Below are 17,301 nucleotides of genomic sequence, written 5' to 3'. Positions count from 1 at the left end.
ACAGAAACATCCTAGCGACTACCCATAACACCCTAGCAACTACTTAAAGCAAACACGTAGTGCAACAAAAACAGCCAAGCAACCACACAGAATGCAACAGAAACATCCCAGCAACCACCCACAACACCCCAGCAACCACCCAAAACACACACAGAATGCAACAGAAACAGCCCAGCAACCACTTAAAGCACCCTAGCAACCACACATAATACCCTAGCAACCACTTAAAACACACACAGAATGCAACAGAAACAGCCTAGCAACTACTTAAAGCACCCTAGCAACCTCACATAATACCCTAGCAACCACTTAAAACACACACATAATGCAACAGAAACAGCCTAGTAACCACTAAAAGAACCCTAGCAACCACACAGAATGCAACAGAGACAACCTGGCAACCACCCATGATGCCCTAGCAACCACTTAAAACACAGAGAATGCAAGAGAAACAGCCTAGCAACCACCCATTATACCCTAGCAACGACTTAAAACACACAGAGAATGCAAGAGAAACAGCATAGAAACCACCCATAATACCCTAGCAATGACTCAACAGACACAGAATGCAACAGAAACAGCCTAGCAACAACTTAAAGAACCGTAGCAACAGCCTGGCGGCCACACAGAACGCAAGAGAAACAGCCCAGCAACAACCCACAACACCCCAGCAACGACCCAACAGACACAGAATGCAACAGAAACAGCCCAGCAACCACACAAAACACAACAGAAACAGCCTAGCAACCACTTAAAGAACCCTAGCAACCACACAGAATGCAAGAGAAACAGCCCAGCAACAATCCACAACACTCCAGCAACGACCCAACAGACACAGAATGCAACAGAAACAGCCCAGAAACCACTTAAAGAATCCTAGCAACCATACAGAATGAAAGAGAAAAAGCCTAGCAACCACCCATTATACCCTAGGAAAGTCTTAAAACACACACAGAATGCAACAGAAACAGCCTAGCAACCACCCATAATACCCTAGTTACAACTTAAAGAACCCTAGCAACAGCCTAGCAACCACACAGAATGCAAGAGAAACAGCCTAGCAACAACCCATAATACCCTAGCAACGACTTAACAGACACAGAATGCAACATAAACAGCCCAGCAACCACACAAAATACAACAGAAACAGCCTAGCAACCACCCAAAGAACCCCAGCAACCACACAGAACGCAAGAGAAACAGCACAGCAACAACCCATAATACCCTAGCAACGACTTAACAGACACAGAATGCAACAGAAACAGCCTAGCAACCACACAAAATACAACAGAAACAGCCTAGCAACCACTTAAAGAACCCTAGCAACCACACAGAATGCAAGAGAAACAGCCTAGCAACGACTTAACAGACACATAATGCAACATAAACAGCCTAGCAACCACACAAAATGCAACAGAAACAGCCTAGCAACCACTTAAAGAACCCTAGCAACCACACAAAATGCAAGAGAAACAGCCCATAATACTCTGGCAACGACTTGGCAGACACAGAATGCAACAGAAACAGCCTAGCAACCAAACAGAACTCAACAGAAACAGCCTAGCAACCACCCACAGAACCCCAGCAACCACACATAACGCAACAGAAACAGCCCAGAAACCACCCACAACACCCTAGCAACGATTCAAAACAGACACAGAATGCAACAGAAATATCAACAGATTAAGTGAGAAACTTTGCCTAATATATGTGCACACAGAAAAAACGTGAGGGCTAGTTTGACCGTCTTTTTCAAAGTGGAGGGTGGCCTGACCGCAGTTTCAAGACAGACGGATTCAGTCCCAAGGTACGTTAAAATATCTTAAAATTAATATATTTGATTATCGTTTAACCATTCTGAAGTTTATCAGTAGACTATCATATTTCAAATGCGAAATGTTGTCAATAACGCGGTGTCTAACTCACTATTAGTGATAAGCTGCTGTGTAGCTTAGCTTAGCTTAGCTTATAGCTAATGTTAAAGGTTTGAAAGATAGCACTGTTAGCCTGTTATATCGAAAATTAGTACACCCGATTGTTTTGTTAAATATATGTATTGGTGTGTATGTATATGTTAATGAAAAAAGGTAGCATCAGAAAATCTGTTTTTTTTAATGTAGCGTGAAAGTTAACCATTTATTGACTGTTTAGGGGTTGTAAGGCTTTTACCTAACTTAACTGTATTTAGTATTAATGATGCTGCATTCTTTCCTCAGAAGCTAAAGTTTTTCAAAGACATTTGTAGGGAGGACTTTGCAGCTAATGGTAAGTCATTTTAAACTCTTAAGATATAATAATTCATTCGTAGTAGTAAATCAAGCTTCAGTTTAGATAACGTTATATACATATTGAGGCGGTTTCCCGGACAGGGATCAGACCAGTCCTAGACCAAAACAAATGCAAGAGCCGTCCAAACCGAAAACAACTTGCACTGACATATCTTAAAATACACCAGTGTCCTTTGTTTTGCCTCAAAATGCACACAGGTAATGTTTTTATTAAGGCATGTTTTTGAAACTAGTTATATTTCTTAATTAAACTAAGGCCTAGTCCTGTTTTAAGCTAATCCCTTTACAGGAAACCACCCAATTGTCTGCTTGTTGCATTTTCTTTCTGACAAGTTTTACATTTAAATTTAATACAAAAAATCTTTCTTTAGGAGCTGAAGTATTTTATGTAAGGAGGATTTTGCAGCCCATATAGGCAAGTCATTATAATGAAAACTCTTAGGGGTGGTTTCCCGGACATGGATTAGCTTTATCCAGGACTAGACCTTAGTTTAATTAGGATAGGTTTAACAAACATGCCTTACTAAAAACATTACTTATGTGCATTACGATGTAAAACAAAGGGCACTGATGTATTTTAAGATATGTCAGAGCAAGTTGTTTTCAGTTTGGACAGCTCTTACATTTATTTTAGTCTAGGACTAGTCTAATTCCTGTCTGGGAAACCGCCCCTTAATATATATGATGACATTTTAGTCAAGCTCTAGTTTAGGTTAAAATATATCTGCTATACAATCTCTGCCAGTAAACTATAGATTTAATACAGTAAGTCTTAAATAAATGTAATGTTTTAATATTAAACACTTTTTTTCAGATTTCCTACAGCTGAACCAAAACCTGCCAGAATAAAGTTGATTTGGGAGAGAAAGACGTTGTAAACTTAATCATCTTGACATTCTTCAATGAGTAATTGTTCAATTTTTGGCAAATACTGTACACTTTTAATGCTGTGAATAAAACTATATTTTAAATATATTTAAAATGAATTGTTTTTGACTGTTAATCAGCTTTTATTTATTTGGAAAAAAATATTTTGGTTATGTAACCAGCAAGTAATCTATTCCCAAAATAGCACTCTTTAAGTTAACTAATTATTAACGCACTTGAAGTATACTCATTACTAATCTAGCTGCAGGTATGTAAAAGTATACAAAATGTAATGTACTTGGCATATTCATTTTTCACCAGTTTTTAGAATTTTGGATTGGCCAAAAATGTATGCAAACAGCCTATTTAAGGTATACTGATTGTATGTTTGCAAGACACTCATAATACATTTGTAATGTACTCCTAACATAAATAAAACACACTCTAAATCCACTTATCAAGCATGAATTTAGCACAAAAACAGTCATGTACTTAAATTGTACTAAATACACTTAAAGTTGTTCCACTTTAGCACACAAAAGTACACTAAATACACTTAAAGTTGTACTTTGTTACAATTAATATACAACTAAAATATATTAAGTACAAAATTAATTGTTCCAAAATAGCACTCTTTAAATAAACTAATCAATAGCACACTTTAAGTATACTGGTCATTAGTGTGACTGCAAGTATACTTAAATATATCAAAATTAAATATATTTAGCATACTATTTTTTCACCAGGGCGGAGTTAGTTGCACTACACACAATTTGCTAATTAAATGATGTGCCACTGAATCAATAAATTCAAATACAGAGAAACATTGCGTGACAAATAAGGAATAAAGAAATGCTAAAATGCAAATATGTGTTGTATTTTGATGCTTGTGTTTCTTAAGGATCACAGTGGCAACAGTCGTCACTTCTGTTTTGTGTTAGTATTGTATGTCCCAGTGTGTGCATACTGTGTTGCTCCGCATGCCAAAGTATGTCATTTACCATTACAAAAACAGTACATACTATTAGGGCATAGTATAAGTAGGCTTTAAGTACTCTTTCAGCACACATCAAGCAGATCAACTGGCGTATGACATCAAAGTATCACGAGAGTGACGCAACACTGCTTTCATATTGCTCTTGTGATACTTTGATGTCACACGTTGATCGGTCTATGCCAGGGGTCTCCAACACGTCGCTCGCGAGCTACTGGTAGCTCGTGTCTTAATTGCAGGTAGCTCGCTCGTAGGTTTATTTATTTATTTATTCTCTGTGGTTATGGCGCATTTGGATGTCTGGTTAGTGTTACAAGTGCCTGTGGTTGTAAAGACTGGGTGCGTGTTTGTCGCGTTGAGCTGTGTAGACCGGCGTATCTTATGACATCAGTAATTTAACATGTATGATTCAAAAACAAACAGATAAGTCGGCGCACCCGCGACGCAGCAACCGGACGATCCACGCAACGCTGTGAAGCCCGCACCGCGGCAACCGGACGATCCGCGCAACGCCAAACACACCTCGAGTCGAGGCACTATGGTTAAAAAGGATGCCTTTTTTTTCAGATTCATTTTTGATCAAACGAAAATAAAGTCGTCATCACAAGTTCAATGGGTTATCATCTCATATTTAAACATCAAATGTCAACGGATACCAGAGAGCCATACGTGACGTACATGCACATCCCTATTATGAATCCAAAAGCAGTAAATACTCTGTGTATGTTTAGATCATCTTTCTAAATCTGATCTTTAATAATTTAATTTTTTATTCAAAATGTGGTATTTTTGGAAGAATCCTACCCATATCTAAGAGGTGATAAAAAAGTATAAATAAAGACAACATGAAAGTTTTTTTGTTGTTTAAAAGGATCTGTTCTTTCATTTGATGTTTATGTTTAAAGAAAAGCATTTTCTGTAAAGTATTAAAATTTTGTGGAAAAAAAATGCTGGCACTGGCTGGCAACTTTTAAAAAAAAATGCTGGCGGGGAAAGAGTTCAAATCACAGTGAGTAAATAGACAAGTGTCTAATTAACTCACTAATTTAGGTATTACGTGACACAAGTAGCTCTCGACCACTTTTATTTTTTAGAAAGTAGCTCTCCAATGAAAAGAGGTTGGAGACCCCTGGTCTATGCAGTGCCATAGGAATTCAAACACACCATCGTTTCTATGGCAGCTAAAGCGAAAATTGAGGATAACCCGTAAGTGACGTTATTGACAAGTGACCCTATGAAAATGGATGGAGTGCTGGTTAAAACGGTAACTTCTCAAATTGTTAAAAACATTTGGGATAATGTAACTGTAGATGGATGCATATAAATCACATACAACTTAGTAGCGTTACTGAGAGAACCTCTTTATTTACTAAACCCGCATACATGTGTATTCAACACTGCTTCCGGTGCCCGCATATGTCACTGCTTACGAACCATGACGGGGGTCACAACAACCATAAATATGATCTACATCCCCCTCCTTAAAGATAGATACATTTTAATAACTAATGAACATTTACTTGAAACCAAGTTATCAGTAATTCAACAGAAGATTTAAACAGCTACCAATACACAACAGTGTATAAGCTGATAAGCATAAGGATATCTACGTAACATAGTCTTTGTACAGAGAGTTAGGGTTTGATATCCTGCCTGACCGGGTGATAACCAGAGGTGGTTCCTGCATCTGTTCTGTTTGTGGCTGTTCCACATTAGGCTGGGGCTCCATTGGGGGTTCAGTATTGTCCATAACCTGGACCTCTGTTGCTGCTGATGGTGTATATCGTTCAGGTGTTTGTAAGAGGTGGCGTCTGTTTCTCACATACGTAGCTTCTCCGGCCTGAACCTGGTAACTGTTTGGCTGCGATGCTCTCCCTATAACTGTTGCCAATCTATCATATCCCCTGTTTGTCTGCAATCTCGCCATCTGTCCTGCATGCAATGAAGTCAAAGGCTTAGCTGATCTGTCATAACATGACTTCCCCTTTTTTCTGGCATGTGTTAAGGCTTCCTTAACCTGTGTTTCCACCTTTGGCATATACATTGCTTTGGTCATAGGAATGAGGGTCTTGGTACGTCTAAAAAGCAGGCGTTGGGCTGGTGAGGGCAGCCCATCCCTTGGAATGTTGCGTAAACGTAATAGTGCTGCATACACATCTGTTCCATCTCGTGCACACTTTTCTAGCAGGTGTTTGGCTGAGCGTACAGCCCGCTCAGCTAGCCCATTAGACTGGGGGTAGTGAGGGCTGCTGGTGATGTGACGGAAGTCCCATGTGCTGGCAAAGTCCAGAAACTCCTTGCTTGTGAAGTATGCTGCGTTGTCGGTCATTAGCTGCTGAGGGGCTCCATGAGTGGCAAAGTGGCGCTTTAACCTGGTTACTATGGTCGCACTGGTCATGTTTGGGAGCTGGTCTATTTCAAACCAGCCCGAGTATGAGTCCACAAGCACTAAGTGTTCTTCTCCCCCCACTCAAAAACATCAGCTGCTGTAAAGGCCCATGGTAAGTCTGGTACATCATGTAATTGAAGGGGTTCCTTTGTTTGGTGCGGCTTGAGGGCATTACAAGGAGCACATTTGGAGATGTCATGTTCAATGTCCTGGTATATGGTGGGCCAGAACAGGGTCTCTCTGGCCCTGCGCTTTGTTGCTTCCAGCCCCGGGTGACCTTGATGCAGCTGTTTAGCATAGTAGTGTTGCAGCGAGTGGGAATGACGAATCATTGACCACGTAACACCAGCCCATTGTCCAGTGTGAGTTCATCTCGTATAGCATAGAATGGCCTTAAATCACTTGGCAGCTTTTTTGATGAATCAGGCCATCCCACTGCAATGATCTCAGCTAAACGCTTACAGACGTGGTCTGCCTGTGTTTCTCATCGTAGTTCCTCAATTCTCCTTGAAGATAAAACTTCCACCGTCATCACATCATAGTCCTCACAGGTGTCTGCCAGGTCAGTGAGGGGTAGGTGTGCACGTGAAAGAGCATCGGCTAGATATAACTCTTTGCCTTTTTTGTAGACGACTTGGAGGTTATACCGCTGCAGCTTAAGCATCATTCTCTGAAGGCGGGCAGAGGCTGAATGTAATGATTTCTTCAGAATGGTGATGAGGGGCTGATGATCTGTTTCGACAACCACCGGGCGACCATATATGTAGTCATGGAACTTCAGACAAGCATAGACTAAGGCCAGCAGCTCCTTTTCTATTTGCGCATAATGTGACTTAGTCTCTGTGAGCGCTCTGGAGGCAAATGCAACAGGCTTGTTATTTTGAAGGCAAACGGCACCCAGGCCATGTTGAGAAGCATCTGCAGATAGCACCACTGGCTGATGCACATCGAAGTACTCCATGGCACATCCTGCAGGAGGAGCTGACGCAGTGGTGCCGTGATCTCACTGTACCCTGGGATAAATTTCGACAAGTAATTTGTCATGCCCAGGAACCGTTGGATACCATGTTTGTCCTCTGGGGTTGGCATGGAGCAGACTGCCTCTGTCTTCGTAGGGTCAGGATTTATGCCCTGGTCAGTCAGTAGATGGCCCACATATGACACCTCAGACACCCGGAAACAGCACTTATCCGGGTTTAGCTTCAGCTTTATGGCATGTATTCTGTTCATGACTTGTCTGAGGCGCATATCATGTTCTTCTATTGTGCTGCCCCAGACCAGGATGTCATCGACAACGATCGCGCATGGTTGGCCTTCAAAGAGCTGCTCCATGCACCTTTGGAAAACTTCACTGCCCGTAGATATTCCATAGGGCATTCGGAGGAAAGCATATCGTCCCACTGGGGTCATAAAGGTGGTCAGCTTTGATGACTCCTCACTAAGTGGCACCTGCCAGAATCCACACTTTGCATCCAGGATGCTAAACACCTTGGCTCCTGGCATGTCAGCTATGACCTGTTCTATTGTCTTCATAGGGTGATGTGGCCTAAGGAGGGTTCCAAGAACACAGGATGAGGTGTTACAATCCTTTGTGCAAGCACTTCCAAGAGTGCATGAACAGTGAGCCTGATTAAAAATAAATAAATAAACATATATATATACATATATATACATACATACATACATATATATATATATATATATATATATATATATATATATATATATATATATATATATATATACATATATATACATACATATATATACATATATATATGGGAAGCGCATCATCAGTAGTGTCCCTTTGGTTCCTAGGGTGTTTCGGCCTTTCACACTATACACCCTCCCCAAAGGCGGCCAGCGACAGGGTGATCAATCCTACGCTTGCGTCCCATACCAATTAGTCATTGGAGTTGCTTTCTTGTTGATAGCCAACATCCCATGGGACTATGCATGGCAGGGGCGTCCTCCTCCCTGAGTCAAGCGTTGTTGACCGCATACCTCCTGGCCCTTTCACTTCGGGGCCCATCTGGGGTCTTTCCTCTTCATCCAGAGCCACTGACTGCTGCCTTCTGCCGCCTCCGAAACAGCTCTGATTGCCAACCGCTGGCTCTGGCCCTTAATTCCCAGGTCTCTAAGCAGCCTGGTTGTAGATGTTGCCACAAAACCCCTGCAGCCTACCTCCACTGGTCGGACTTCTGTGTTCCAGCCATGATTCCGTGCTTGGGCAGCTAGATCGGCGTAGCGCAGATGTTTTCGCTCATAAGCCTCATCTACTGAGTCCTCCCAGGGTACTGTGAGCTCAATAATGAAGACCTTCTTGAGGGAATGGGACCAGAGCACCATGTCTGGTCTTAGGGTGGTGGTTGCAATCTCCGGAGGAAACACAAGTTGCCGACCAATGTCAGCCAGCATTTTCCAGTCGCGGGCCAAGCGCAGCTGGTCTCGCTCTGATGGTTTAGAGCTGCTTTTCGGTGGTTTTTCCCCTTCGCGGACAAAAGTCATCCGTAAGGGTTGTGATGCTGTTGGGGGTGGTAGGGAATTGGTGGCAGCTCGCTTGTCCTCCAGGGCGGATGCAAGGTTTTTTAAGACTTGGTTGTGACGCCAAGTGTAGCGTCCTTGGGTGAGGCTTGTTTTACACCCTGTGAGAATGTGCTTGAGGTTGCCTGGCATGGAACAGAGGGCACAGTCCGGATCTTCCCCATACCATTGGTGAAGATTAACTGGTGTTGGAAGGACGTCATATGTTGCTCTGATGGAAAAGCTCAACCGCCTCGATTCCATGGCCCACAGATCCCTCCAGCTGATCTTCCTCTTCTCCACACTATCCCATCGAGTCCACTGTCCCTGTTTAGAAAGAAAGACTGCCTTGGCCCACCTTGCAGACTCCTCCTGATGGCGTATTTCCTGCACCACAATCTTCCGCCGCTCTGGTGCAGTGGCCTTACTCCAGACATCACGGCTAGTTAGCCCAAGGCCTCCTCTCCCTTGCTGAACATGACCCACAATGTCAGCATGTCTGAGGGCTGCTGTTGCCTCCTGGACTGCTTTTCCTGCCCTCCATTTGCGCCCACTTGCCAAGGTCGGTGCGTTGTTGCTCACCACTGGGTCTCGAGATTCATTGAGTGTCATCTGGAACCTGGTTTTTGCACGTTTGAATTCCTCTGTTAAACTGGTGAGGGGCAGCTTGAGGACACCATCTTCATAGAGGCCTATGGTGGTTAGGCATCGTGGAACTCCGAGCCACTTCTTCAAGTATCCTGTGACTCCTCTTTCCATCTTCTCCACTGTTGAGATTGGAACCTCATACACTATTAGGGGCCACAACACCCGTGGTAGGAGACCAAACTGCAGACACCAGGCTTTTAACTTTCCAGGTAGCTGGGTGTTGTCGATGGATTGAAGGCTACTACTCATGTCTTTGCGCAGCTGCTGCACCTGGTCTTTGTCTTTCAGGCTTGCATCATACCACCTTCCAAGGCTTTTTACTGGTTGCTCAGACACTGTTGGGCTTTATTGAGGTACACAGGATCTTTATTGAGGTACACATGATCGATACAGAGTCTTACAGCACCATCTTTTTTACATGCAGCCACCATGGACGACATCCACTCAGTGGGCTCCTGAACAGGTTTGATAACTCCCAGCTCAGTCATTCTGTGAAGCTCCTTGATTATTTTGTCCTTCATTGCCAATGGCACTCGTCTGGGGGCACATATTGTGGGGTGCACAGAAGGGTCCAGCCGCATGTGATACACCACAGGCAGTTTGCCTACAGTACTGCAATCAAATAGATCTTTAAACACTGTGAGCTCGGGTGCCCCCTGCTGGAGGTCATGCACGTTCTGACCCAGATGCACAAAGCCCAGTTTGACACTGTCTCTGAGACCCAATAGTGGTTTTACATTATTTTCCACAACGTGGAACTGTAACGTTCCGCATATGAAGTTTACATAGGTGACACCTAAAGTCTTTATGATCTGGCCTCCGTAAGCTACAAGGTTGACAGTCTGATTGTGGTCGATGTGGGCATCTGGATCGATGTGCTGGAGAACATCTCTGGACAGTACATTGCAACGTGCTCCAGTGTCAATCTTCACCTTAAGTTGCTTCCCTGTTTTAGAAGTGGACAGCATAGTGAATATCTCTCCTTTATCAGCTGGCATTTCCAGACTTTCACAGTAAAATACATCTGCTGCTTCATCTGCAATCTGTGCATTGAGTTCACTTATCTTGTGTGTCTGTTCCCCTCTGCGAGCAGGGTTAAGTGCTCTGTTTGACTGGAATGGGCCTTGTACCTGCTTGTTGTAGGCACGTGCTTTGCTTGATCTGCAGCATTTAGAGAAGTGATTCCATTTTCCACATGCATTGCAGCGCTTGTTGTAAGCTGGGCAACTGCTGCGGTCAGATGAGTGCTGACCACCACAGTTCATGCATGTAAAGTATTGCACAGCATAAACCTCATTTTCTTTTTTTATTTCTTTAGCACTTGTTTCTTTTTTTATTTCTCTGTTTCCTTTTTCAGATTGCTCATGTAGCATGCATATTTCAATAGCTGACTGTAGAGTTAATCCTTTTTCTTTTAGCAGCTGTGTACGGATGCTGTCATTCTGAATGCCACACACCAACCGATCTCTTATTAGTTCGTCATGCAATGTGCCAAACTCACACTTTTTAGCTAGTGTTTTCAGTGTGGCGACATATGACTGGATTGTCTCATGCGTCTTTTGATTTGCTGTGTTAAATGCATGTCTGTCCATAATTACATTCTTTACAGGAATGCAGATTTCCTCAAATTTCTTTAATAGTGTGTCTGGATCTTCCGGGTCTTCCCCTTCCTCAAAAGTAAACGTGTCATATTTATCCTGGGCATCGGGACCGGCGAGATTCAGAAATGTGTATGCTTTCACCTTAGCTGTTGCTGTTGAAAGACCGGCGTTGCTGTATATCCGCCATTCGCGTTTAAACTTTGTTTAAACTTCTGACACCATGTAGATGGATGCATATAAATCACATACAACTTAGAAGCGTTACTGAGTGAACCTCTTTATTTACTAAACCCGCATACATACATGTGTATTCAACACTGCTTCCGGGTCCCCGCATACGTCACTGCGAACCATGACGGGGGTCACAACAACCATACAGTATTGTTCAAAATAATAGCAGTACAATTCAATTCAATTCAATTTTATTTATGTAGCGCTTTTCACAATACTCAATTGTTTCAAAGCAGCTTTACATTAATAGAAGCAGTAAAAGCACAGAAAAACGACAGATAGCACAACATAATACACAATAGCATAAGCAGTCAAATTTGCTGCGGCTATGACGCGACATTATGAGCGAGCGTATTACTAATGTAACGTCTAGGAGAAGAAGCTAAGTTAAGCAGGCTACCTCCCCGGGGTAAAAAACCCCCTAGGAGAAAAAAAACAAAAACCCCGGGTTGTTTAGCCGAGGAATTAAAAATAAAAAGTCCTAGGAGGGAAAAACCTTTGGGAGATATACATGTATACACACACATATAAACGGATAAGGAGCTTAAGCGGAGATTAAGCGGAGATTAAGCAGAGATTAAGCGGATATTAAGCGGGTCCTGCCGGTGGTCGTTGGTCAGGCATCAGCTGGGCATCACATTGAAGGACGACCAGTAGATCAGAGGTGTGCCGACTTTCACATCTACCAGAACTGGGTCTGTTTGTCCCATTGTCCTCAGGGTCAATGGGACCCAGGGACGAGACCGGGAGAGAAAAACAAAATCATATTAGCGTAGGGGCCGTTCACATGTAATGCAAGTGTCACACAGTGATGTGGTTTAATCAGCTTAGTTTCAGACAGACTAACTATTTCGTCATATTTATATTTTCCACATTTGAGGATTTTGACAATTGGGGGACCACTGCGCAGTATATATGGTAACTAATTGTCACCTTCCGTTATTTAAGAGAAAATGAAACCTGTCGACCCTTTTGTCTAAGGCCTGTAACCCCACTGTCATCGTTAATGCAGGTTCAGTGGCAAACGGGTCTATATTGCATACTATTTACAAGATCACGAGAAAACGCCAACATCGCAACCTGACCATACGTGTCAACCCGTTTGACTAAGGCTGGAGGCCCCACTGTCGTCGTTAATGCAGGTTCAGTGGCAAACGGGTCTGTATGGCATACTATTCGCAATATAAAGAAAGCGCCAAAATCACAACCCAACCATACGTGCCAACCCGTTTGACTAAGGCCAGAAGCCCCACTGTCGTCGTTAATACAATGTGACTAAATAGGGGCCACCTGATTCACACCTGTTTCTTCACAAAATTGATGACGTCAGTGATTGAATGCCACACTGCTATTTTTTTGAACACACCCCTTTCAACTAATTCAACTAATTGCCAAATTGCACAGCCTTAAGGGCATGCATATCATGAATGCTGGGTCTTGTTTGTTTTCTGAGAATCTACTGAACCTACTGGTAACTTGTTTGCCACGTAGCAATAAAAAATATACTAAAAACCTTGATTATTCTGGTTAGTCACATTGTACTGCTATTATTTTGAACAATACTGTAAATATGATCTACAGTAGCTACATATATGAACAAACTGTACAACACTGTGCTAGTAGTTTTTGGAAACTTTAATGCAAAAATCGTACATATTGTGCCCTTACTGTCCAAAAAGGTAGATCAGAAGACACTAAATGAACTAAGACACATTTCAAAACCTGCACAAAAGTGTGCGGGCATACTGTATCTTCTTGTGCAGAGAAAGAATACATATTTTCCCTAAACAAAACGAAAAATGTCAAATATGTGTATATTTTTCAGATCTCCGAGCAGGTGGATGATGTGTGCATTACACACGATCAGAGACTGAATATGGAGTGTTTACAAACAGACGGTGAAATAACATGGAGATTCAAAATAACCACTGAGGTCAGCTATATATGCACAGCTTACATTTTGCTGTATTATGGCACCAGCTGTGCATGTGTGTTCTCACATGCATGTGTTTATTTGTGTTTGTCTAGAGGTCTTTGGCAAATGTGGCTCTGTTGAAAGTGGAAAGTGGTGCTGTTTTTTCCTTGGGTGATAATTTGAACACATTCCCCCCTATAACACACACTCCAGGACACCACCTCCGCTCCTCGCACTCCACATATGAGCTGAGCGTATGCTTTCTGTCTTTCCACCCCGGTGTGTACGAACAATGGCTGGTGTTCGACTTCGACATGCGACCGGTTCTGCTCAGGAAAATTAAGGTGAGAGTCGGCAAACAGTTTCATGCCCAGCAGGATGAAGAAGAGAGCGATTGTGCTGAAAATGTTTCGAATGAACGCTGGGACAGGGGAAACAGGGTTATTGTGCCCTTCTTCACCACCAGTATGGGGGGAGATGAGCTGCTCCTTAGTAAATACAAACCACCCCAGATGAATCTACATTTCAGCTCCCATTCAGATCACAGTTCACCACTTCGCCAGGACAACTACAAAGAGAGAGCTCACGACTTCCTGTTCAGAGAGGAAATTGCTGAGGAGAAGCTCATTAGCAGGTACACTATTAGTCTGTTTATTAAGTCTGCCAATTAGTTTGTGCTATGGTGTAAATGTTACTGTTTGCACATATGTAGGCATGGGCTGGTTACCGGTTTCAAGGTATACCGAGTTAAAACCACTTAATTTTCTGTGCAACCGTTTCCAGAATGAGCTGTGTTTACACAAAATTAATTCAATTATTAAGTTATGTAATTGATTTGATGTTTTCATTTAATATATAGGGTGCGTTCACGCGACAAAATTTCGGGAGTGACAACCGTATTTACTTACAGGTGTGAGTCTGGAAGTGTCCTGTTCAGACAGCAAATTAAACACACAAATAGAACACTGCCTGTATGAACGAGCAACCGACCTCAAACCCGTATTCTAGTTACACGCGGCGCCTGTAACCATAGTGACGGACGAATTTATTAAAAAAAGTATTATTTATGCAATGGGCAAACTTTATTTATGTAATTAACAAAAACAACTGGCTGGTGTAACGCTTACCATTGTGCAGAGAAAAATAAACAAGGGTGGTTCCTTATTAAAGTTTTAATTTCCAGAATGAATGAACATAAAATCAGTTTCAGCAACTGCACGTTTTACCAAAGCAAATATATACAATATAAAAGTAATCATAATGACTTATGAAGCAAATCGATCCGTTTTAACAAGAAATCGAACTTTATTTAAACCATTAACGCAGCCAAGTAGGAAGTGCGCTTACGCTCCCGCTCTGTAGGTGGCGCAGATAGTATGGTTTACCAACCGCAGGCAAAACCAGCCTCTTAGCGCCACCTAAAGAGCGGGAGTGTAAAAAGCGCACTTTATATGTTGCCACAGTTCTATATGGACGCTAATAATGTTGTAAATAACGTTCAATATCCTGCAAAAACCGACCGATTTGCTTCACAAGCAGCAAAAAATGTCACCAGGAGTCATGGAGATTAATTTTGTATTGGATATATCTGCTTTTTGACCTCTGAAACTGACGCATCTTTTGCTTGCATTATTTGAATCACAGATGGGTTGTTTTGCAAAATATCTTCTTTATTGCTCTACTGAAGATAAAAGGTGAGTAAATAAACAGCTAATTTTTATATCCCTTTTATTATACAGGTAACATTATATTAATCGTCCACTTTTAAAGTTTAAACTTTATATATCTCACTTACTTGGCTGCACGCAATTTTATGCGTAATGTAATATGTTCTGTGGCGTCTATGAAGGTAATATAATATCACATTAATCTAATGGAGCAATTCTGGTGCGTAGTTTGCAGTCATTTTCATGCACTGTAACGTTATCTTAACACAAGAGCAACGAATGACGTGACAGACAACTGGTTGTCCAGTGCGATTCCGTTCACACGGCACAGTTTCTCTGTAAATATGGTTGTGAAACCCGTAAAGTTACGGGTGTGAAGTCGGTTATAGAATGCGGTTGTCAAACCCGTAAATAACCGAACTGCGTGTGAACGGAACCGTCTTAAGGACTCAAATACGGGTTTGACAACCGTATTATGGTACCGTGTGAACGCAGCCATAGTGTACTAAAATATATATTTAAAGGCTTTATTTTTACCTGGCATACATGTTGTATGTTGCCTAAATGTATTGTGTTCAGTTGAAAAGTTGTTGTTTGTATACACAGAGAGTTGAAATTAACACATTTTGCAAACGTTGCAATTAGTAATGTTACATTTGAAGCGGGGCTTCGGAGCTTGTGTCGAGCAAAAGTGGGCGTGCCAGATGAAGCATCGATTCGAAGCTTGTGTTGTTAACGTAGAAATCACGTGACCAACGACAAACAAAAGGTGTGTTCACATTTAAGTCCACCATAATACTAAATATACAGTATTGTATGTACATATACTTGTGCGTGTGAACATTATTCAATAAAATACATATTGAATCGTATGAATATTAACTTTTATTAATTAATACTGACATTTTTGCCACACTTGAATGAGTAAATGCATTTATTATATTGACATTCACACATGTTGTCTAAGCTTTATTTGTACACATAATATTAATATTCATCTGAATTTCATCAGCTTGTTGCTTCACTGACGGATCTTCTCCAGAAGCGACTGCTATATGTTTTATTAACCAAAAGATGGCGCTGTTTTCGACACCCTCGTTGAGGCTTCGAATCATGTCTCGAAACAGTAAGGGAAGTATCGGTGCTTGATTCGATGCTTCATTTAGCCATCACTAGTTCCAATGGCAAAACCGTGAAACCGTGGTATTTTTGCTTATACATGATGTTTTATTAACAAGGTTCGGGAGGAGCACGATCAGATAATTAATCAAGCACAGGTGCATCTAATTTGGTAATCAGCCAAACACTACATATACAGAAATTCTACCTACCTCAGTCTCTTGAGATCGTTTTCAGATATCCCTCCACCACCCCAACTCGCCACTCTAATCGGTTCTATCCCAGTTTGGGATGGGGGAGTTCTCAGGGTTCGGGCCATACCCCGGATTCGGAGTTCGAGCTTCACCCCCCCAGGACAGCACGCCAAAATATGATTACTTTGGCAATCAGATTAGATGTAAGGGCGAACTCGTGAAACATATGTTTACATGAAAGGATTGAGTTTAGGAAATATTTTAGGACAATCAGTATCCTGTGGTGTGACGTTACACTTTAAAACAGCATTTAGATCATTATTTTATTATTTTTTATCATTATTAATGCCTCATATTATAGTTTTTCACGGATGCTTAAACACATTTCTTGAAACTATGCCTCATATTCTCAAAACAGTAAACACAATTACGTCTCACATAATTCTCCAAACATCTTATTTTAGGGTCAAAATGAAGCTCTAAACTCAAAACCATTCACTTTTGCTGAAAAACCAAACTTTTCCCCACATGACCACAAAAGACATAATCAGTATATGCATTAGCACATTTTTATTGATTAATGTGCTACACATCACAATTGTAAAAATTTTTTTTTTTAAAATTCCGCCTCAACATCCTGTCTTTGTTCTGGGTCAGGCCAGAGAATCTCATCCACATCACAGGCTATATTGGTCCTGGCCAAACAGCAAGGGTAAAATCCTCTTGCATGATACACCCCTGGCATTCATCTACTAATATGTCTATCTGTATGGAAGGCAATTTTATGCATGGCTTTATTCCTGTAGCATAGTCCAACAGTGTATGCAGACTAAAGTTACTGTACAGAGCAGTCTTACTGTAAGTA

General features: G+C 41.7%; 1 protein-coding gene and 1 long non-coding RNA gene across 4 annotated transcripts in view; both read left to right on the top strand.

Moving 5' to 3' along the window:
• Positions 1-17,301, top strand: part of helz2b (helicase with zinc finger 2b) — a 135,626-nt gene that overhangs the window by 75,739 nt on the left and 42,586 nt on the right. The window lies entirely within an intron of this gene.
• LOC129415974 (uncharacterized) lies at positions 1,781-3,238 on the top strand. Its single transcript, XR_008635098.2, has 3 exons — positions 1,781-1,807; positions 2,217-2,265; positions 3,103-3,238. It is a non-coding gene; the product is annotated as an uncharacterized lncRNA (long non-coding RNA).

This window comes from Misgurnus anguillicaudatus, chromosome 2 (assembly GCF_027580225.2).
Source record: "Misgurnus anguillicaudatus chromosome 2, ASM2758022v2, whole genome shotgun sequence".
Lineage (NCBI taxonomy): Eukaryota > Metazoa > Chordata > Actinopteri > Cypriniformes > Cobitidae > Misgurnus > Misgurnus anguillicaudatus.
Note: the sequence above shows the minus strand (reverse complement) of the source record. Positions and strands in the feature narration are given on the sequence as shown.